Here is a 7,409-nt window from a genome sequence, read left to right as displayed (position 1 = left end):
GGGTTCTCGCACTCTCCAATTTGCTCACAATGGTCCCAGTTCCTGGGGACCTGAAGCTCTCTCTGGTCTCCATGGGCACTTACACACACACACACACACACACACACACACGTGCACGCGCACACGTGCAGGAGAGAGAGAGAGAGAGAGAGAGAGAGAGAGAGAGAGAGAGAGAGAGAGAGAGAGAGAGAGAGAATAAAGATTAAAAACCCAAATGACCAGCGAAAGACAATATTTAGATGCTCCAGTTCAGTGCTGGGGATGTAACCTAGTTGGTAGGGTGCATGCCTAGGATTCATAAAGCCCTGGATTCAATCCCCAGCCCTGCAGACCAACCAAAGCATCCTGAATCACTCCAACCTAGCACTTGGGAGGTGGAGGCAGGAGAACCAGAAATTCAGGGTCATCTCTGGCTATATAGTGAGTCAGAGGCCAGCCTAGGATAACCAGGGACCCTGTCCCAAAAATCTAAAGCATGAAATAAGTAAAGAGAAAAGGGTTATTTATATAACTTATGCTGGTTGTACTGTTGGATCTCTGAAAAGAATTATATATTTTAAAAAGATCCTTCAATTTTATCCAGAGGTTAAGTCAACACCTTTGTGCTTTTTTTTCCTTTTAAAATTTTTAAATTCAGTTTACATGCCAACCACAGTTTCCCCTCCCTTCCCTCCTCTCCCTCTCTCCACCTCCCATCCGCTCCTCAGAGAGGGTAAGGCCTCCCATGGGAAGCCAGCAAAGCTTGGCATATCAAGTTAAGGCAGGACCAAGACCCTCCCTGCTGTATCAAGGCTGAGCACGGTACACCATCATAGGGAATGCGCTCCAAAAGGCCTGTTCATGCACCAGGGACAAATCCTGCTGCCACTGCCAGGGGCCCCACAAAAAGACCTAGCCACATAACTGTCGTCCGCATTCAGAGGGCCTAGTTTGGTACCATGCAGGCTCCCCAGCTGCCAGTCCAGAGTCCATGAGCTCCCATGAGCTTGGGTCAGCTGTCTCTGTGGGTTTCCCCATCATGATCTTGACCCCCGAGGCAGCACCTTTGAAATATGGTCTCTTGTAGATCGCTTTCTGACTCTTGAAACATGGATATATCCACCTTCTTATATGTTCCTCCTCCTTATCTGCCCCTCCCCCTAACTGGTATTTTATGTCCCATAGAGGGTAGAGTTTATATATGTGGGGTGGGGGGCGTAGCAAGGACACACACTGTTCTTAGTAGGTTGAGAGGTTTTGTGCCTGGGCCTGCAGATGGGCTGTCTAGGCTGAGTCTCTCTGTATGCTCCTGGCAGGTGGCACTTGTTCCCCCTCAGCTTCTAGGAAGAACAGGCCTTAGCTGGGGTTGTCACGTCTCTAGGAAGCCAGAACCCGACAATCCTTTCCTGGTTTTTCTTGCATAGTTGGTGTGTATCCCAACATTTACACGTTGGAAATTTGATCCCCAATTCTGCAGGCATGAGAGGTGAGGTTCCAGGGAGGTTTCACTGCTATGAGACGGACTTGTGGGAATAGGCCCTCTCTCTAGTTTGTTCTTCTACCTTGTGTATAATGGCCTTTCTCCCTCTCCTCCCTCCAAAGTATGCTGTATTCCAGCGGCCATGTGGGTAGCAGAGACTGGATACTCATGAGATAGCCAAACCTGCCAGCACTTTGATCATTGGCTTCCCAGCTTCCACCGCATTGAGACCAAGAGTTCTCTTCTTTATTGATTCTCAGTCTCAAGTATTCAGATCTAATGGCCCCAAAATGGACTGAGACCGTCCACGTGGGTCCATAGCAAATATTCAAACGTCTCTTAGCACAGCAGGCTTTGAAGCTGCAGACAGAGCTCAGTAGAGTACCTGCTCTGCTGCTTTACCAGGATACCCACGCTAGTCTTCGCAGGTAAGACTCAAATACAGTCTTGTATCTGACTCCTCTCTCCCATCTCAGTATCCTTGGAAAGCAGAATGTAAGGTCTCTAAATGGCCCCGTGTCTTCAGTACCCACGTACCTCTCAGGACAGCAACAATTCCTTCCAGAGAAGTCCTCCATAAATTCCCCTTTTGAGTCACTGCATTTTTTTTTTTTTTTGATCAAGCTGAAGGCACCAAGAATCAGAGAAAGGTTCACGACCATTTCCTTGTAGATTTTGTTTTGTTTTGTTGTTTTCGAGATAAGGTTTCTCTATAGCTTTGGAGCCTGTCCTGGAACTTGCTCTGTAGACCAACCTGGCCTCCAACTCACAGAGATCCACCTGCCTCTGCCCTCGGAGTGCTGGGATTAAAGGCGTGTGCCACCACCACCCGGTTTCCTTTGTATATTTTTATAGATGGTTGCCTAGGCTCGATAGCTCACATGTATTTCCTCAGTGTTTAGCCAGGGCACCTTTCTCCTAACGTCTCATTACATGGGGAAGCAAACGCATTAAGGGGAATGTAATTTCAGACACTAATAAACTCCATGAAGAGATGGGAAAGATGATGTGATGGAGGGCAAGCTGGGGGAAGAAGAACATGTCACCAGGGGAGTCATCTGCCGCCTATCAGGCACCAGGGCGTGAAGCCACTTCCACAAGATGTGGAGAGGATAAAGCATTCTGGGCGGCTGGAAAGGTAAGTAAAGAATCCTGGGTAAAAACAGGTTTCAGATGTTCGGAACTGGAGAGCCTTGGGGAGGGGCCCTGGCAGCCATCAGGAGGGGCCGAGGGTGTGATGAGGATTTGGGCTTTTATCTGCAAGAATAAGAGTCTGGGGCAGGGGAGTGGGATTAAGCCCAGACTGACCAGGTATGATTTATGTTTTCTTTCTTTCCTTTTTTAACATGTCAGACAAGTAACATCCTGCTGTGGTAACACAGTTTGAGGGAAGCCTATCCCTCACAATGACATGAAAACTCAATCATCACATTTCTGAATCATGAGAAAACATCTCAGTTTATATTTCAAAGAGAACAATGCCAGGAGCGCACAGGAGGAGAGCTGTTAAGAATGAAGGATCCCGAGGGAGAAAACCAAGCACTGCACCCCATCTCATTTACATCCTCTCGAAGAAAACATCTTTGGAACAAACCCAGGAACTCTGAATAGAGGTCACTATTCAACAGTATTATTATTTATTTTGTCAGGTGCAATGATACCATGATTTCTAGGTTAAAGCCTGGAGAAGCTAGAGATACAAAATGCAGGGATATATATGAGCGACGGGCTATGATGTCTGAGATTTTCTTTGACACAGCTACAGAAAGAAAAAACAAGTAATTGGGGTTTCAGATTCTCCCTAATGCAATTTGAAGACCTTTTTCTTTTTTTTACATTTTCTTTTTACGTGTGTGTGTGTGTGTGTGTGTGTGTGTGTGTGTAGGGCTTTCCTTCCACTGGCCAGCAGCAATCAGTCCTGGAACAGATACTAGCAGAAGGTCCTCTCAGTCAGTTCAGTTCCTGTGTTGTCAGGCTAGCAATAGCTGCAGGTCTCCCAGACTGTGGGCACATGGCCCAAGATTGTCCCCAGCTGAGGTACCAGCTGCAAGCCTGGGCCTTTGCAACTTCTGATCAACTGCTGCAGACGGAGGTTCTCACGACCCCTTCTTTGGGTTGGTTAATTTGCTAGAGAGGCTCAAAGAACTCAGGAAAAGACATTTACTGCTTTATTGTAAAAATATTTTTCTATTGATTTTATTGAGCTATACATTTTTCTCTGCCCTCCTCCCTACATCTCCCCTCCCCTTCAACCCTCTTCCATGGTCCCCATGCTTCCAATTTACTCAGGAGATCTTGTCTATTTCTACTTACCATGTAGATTAGATCCATGTATGTCTCTCTTAGGGTCCTCATTGTTGTCTAGGTTCCCTGGGATTTTGATTTATAGACTGTTTTTCTTTGCTTTATGTTTAAAAGCCACTTATGAGTGAGTATATATGATAATTGTCTTTTGGGATCTGAGTTACTTCACTCAATATGATGTTTTCTAGCTCCATCCATTTGCCTACAAATTTCAAGATATCATTATTTTTTTCTACTATGTAGTACTGCATTGTGTAAATGTACCACATTTTCCTTATCCATTCTTCGATCAAGGGGCATTTAGGTTGTTTCCAGGTTCTAGCTATGACAAACAATACTGCTATCAACATAGTTGAACACACGTCCTTCTGGTATGCTTGAGCATCCTTTGGGTATATACCCAAAAGTGGTATTGCTGGGTCTTGAAGTAGGTTGTTTCCTAATTTTTTAAGAAATCGCCATACTGATATCCAAAGCTTGCATTCCCACCAGCAATGCAGAAGTGTTCCCTTTTCCCCACAACCTCTCCAGCATAAGATGTCATCAGTGTTTTTGATCTTAGCCATTCTTACAGGTATAAGATGGAATCTCAGAGTTGTTTTGATTTGCATTTCTCTGAACGACTAAGGATGTTAAACATTTCCTTAAGTGCCTTTCAGCCATTTTAGATTCCTCTGTTGAGAGTTCTCTTTTTAGGTCTGTACTCCATTTTTTTTTAAATTGGATTATTTGTTATTTTGATGGTCAGTTTCTTGAGTTCTTTGTATATTTTGGAGATCAGTCCTCTGTCTGATGTGGAGTTGGTGAAGATCTTTTCCCATTCTGTAAGCTGCTGTTTTGTCTTGTTGACTGTGTCCTTTGCTTTACAGAAGCTTTTCAATTTCAGGAGGTCCCATTTATTGTTTCTCTCAGTGTTTGTGCTACTGGGGTTATATTTAGGAAGTGGTCTTCTGTGCCAGTGCATTCAAATGTACTTCCCATTTTCTCTCCTATGAGATTCAGTGTGGCTGGCTTTATGTTGAGGTCTTTGATCCATTTGGACTTGAGTTTTGTGCATGGTGAAAATAGATATGAATCTATTTTCATCTTTCTACATGTTGATATCTAGTTATGCCAGCACAATTTGTTAAATGTTTTCTTTTTTTATTTTATATTTTTTGCTTTTTTGTTGAAAATCAGGTGTTCATAGGTGTGTGGATTAATCTGGGTCTTCGATTCATTTCCAATGGTCCTCCTGTCTGTTTTTATGCCAATACCTGGCTGTTTTCAGTACTGTAGATCTGTAGTAGAGATTGAAGTCAGGGACTGTGATGCCTCCAGAAGTTTCTTTATTGTACAGGATTGTTTTGGCTATCCTGAGTTTTTTGCTTTTCCACATGAAGTTGAGTACCATTCTTTCGAAGTCTGTGAAGGATTTTATTGAGATTTCGATGGGCATTGCATTGAATCTGTAAATTACTTTTGGTAAGACTGACATTTTTACTATGTTAATTCTACCTACCCAAGAGCATGGGAGATCTTTCCACTTTCTAATGTCTTCTTTAATTTTTTTCTTCAAAGCTTTAAAGTTATTGTTATACAAGTCTTCCACTTATTTGGTTAGGGTTACTCCAAGATATTTTATGTTATTTGTGGCTATTGTGAAGGGTGATATTTCTCTGATTTCTTTCTTGGCCCACTTATCATCTGTATAAAGAAGGGCTACTGATTTTTTTGAGTTAATCTTGTATCTTGCTGCATTACTGAAAGTGTTTATGAGTTGTAGAAGTTCCTTGGCAAAATTTTTGGGGTCGTTTATGTAAACTATCATATCATCAGCAAATAGTGAGAGTTTGACTTCTTTTCTGTTTTATATCCCCTTGATCTCCTTTTGTTGTCTTACTGCTCTAGCTAGGACCTCAAGAACTATATTGAATAAATATGAAAAGAATGGATAACATTGTCTTGTTCCTGATTTCTGTGGGATCTCTGTGAGTTTCTCTCCTTTTAGTTTGATGTTGGCTGTTGGCTTGCTGTATATTGCCTTAATTATGTTTAGGAATGTTCTTTGTATCCCTACTCTCTCCAAGACCTTTATCATGAAGGAATGTTGTATTTTGTTGTAAGGTTTTTTGGCATCTAATGAGATGATCATGTGTTTTTTATTTTTCAGTTTGTTTATATGGTGGATTATGTTGACAGATTTTTGTATGTTGATCCATCCTTGCATCTGTGGGATGAAGCCGACTTGATCATGGTGGATGATGGTTCAATATGTTCTTGGATTTGATTTGCCAGTATTTATTGAGTATTTTTGCATCAATGTTCATGATTGGTCTGTAATTCTCTTTCCTAGTAATATCTTTCTGTGGTTTGGGTATCAGGGTAATTGTAGCCTCATAAAAAGAGTTTGGCAGTGTTTCTTCTGATTCTATTGTGTGGAACAATTTGAGGAGTATTAATGATATTAATTCTTCTTTGAAAATCTTGTATAATTCTGAGCTGAAACCACCTGGTTCTGGGCTTTTTTTTGGTTGGGAGACTTTTGGTGATGGTTTTTATTTCTTTAGCAGTTATAGATCTATTTAATTTGCTTATCTGGTCTTGATTTAATTTTGGTGATATTTATCCATAAAGTTGTCCATTTCCTTTAAGTTTTCCAATTTTTTGGAGTACGGGTTTTTGAAATATGACCTCATGATTCTCTGGATTTTCTCCATGTCTGTTGTTATGTTCCCCTTTTTATGTCTGATTTTGTTAATTTGGATGTTCTCTCTCTGCCTTTTGGTTAGTTTGGATAAAGGTTTGTCTATTTTGTTGATTTTCCCGAAGAACAAACTCTTTGTCTAATTGATTCTTTGTTGATTTCAGCTCTCAATGTGATTATTTACTGCCATCTAGTTCTCCTGGGTGAGTTTGCTTTTTTTTTTTTGTCCTAAAGTTTTCAAATGTTCTGTTAATTCACTAGTGTGGTATTTTTCCAGCTTCTTTATGTAGACATTTAGTGCTATGAACTTGCCTCTTAACACTATTTTCATTGTGTTCCATAAATTTGGGTATGTTGTGTGATCATTTTCATTGAATTTTAGGAAGTCTTTAATTTCTCCCTTTATTTTTTCCTTGACCCATTAATGCTTCAGGTGTGTATTGTTTAGTTTCCATGTATTTGTGGGCTTTCTAAAATTAATTAAAATTGCTGTTGAATTCTAATTTTAAGTCATGGTGATCTGATAAGATGCATGGGGTTTTTCCTTTTTTTTTTTTTTTTTAAACCTGTTGAGGTTTGTTTTGTTACCTCGTATGTGGTCAGTTTTTGAGAAGGTTCCATGAGGTGCCGAGAAGAAGGTATATTCTTTTATGTTTGGATAGAATGTTCTATAGATGTCTGTTAAGTCCATTTGAGTCATAACATCTGTTAGTTCCCTTATTTCTCTATTAATTTTTTGTCTTTTTTGTCTGACAGACCTTTCCAGTGGTGAGAATGGAGTGTTGAAGTCTCCCACTATTTGTGTGTGGGGTTTAATGTATGATTGAAGCTATGGGTTTTTTTTTTTTTTTTCATATGAGGGTGCCCTTGTATTTGGGGCATAAATGTTCAGTATTGAGATTTCCTCTTGATGGATTTTTCCTGTGACTAATATGAAATGTCCTTCTTTGTCTCTTTTGA

The 7,409-nt window shown here is 40.9% G+C and overlaps 1 non-coding gene across 1 annotated transcript; it reads right to left on the bottom strand.

The window, feature by feature from the left end:
- Window positions 1-2,806: 2,806 nt before the first annotated feature.
- Window positions 2,807-2,912, bottom strand: LOC119801525. Its single transcript, XR_005283215.1, has one exon. It is a non-coding gene; the product is annotated as a small nucleolar RNA U13 (small nucleolar RNA).
- Between the last annotated feature and the right edge of the window lie 4,497 nt (window positions 2,913-7,409).

This window comes from Arvicola amphibius, chromosome 14 (genome assembly GCF_903992535.2).
Source record: "Arvicola amphibius chromosome 14, mArvAmp1.2, whole genome shotgun sequence".
Classification (NCBI taxonomy): Eukaryota; Metazoa; Chordata; class Mammalia; order Rodentia; family Cricetidae; genus Arvicola; species Arvicola amphibius.
The sequence above is the reverse complement of the archived record's forward strand: the minus strand, read 5'-3'. Positions and strand labels throughout refer to the sequence as shown.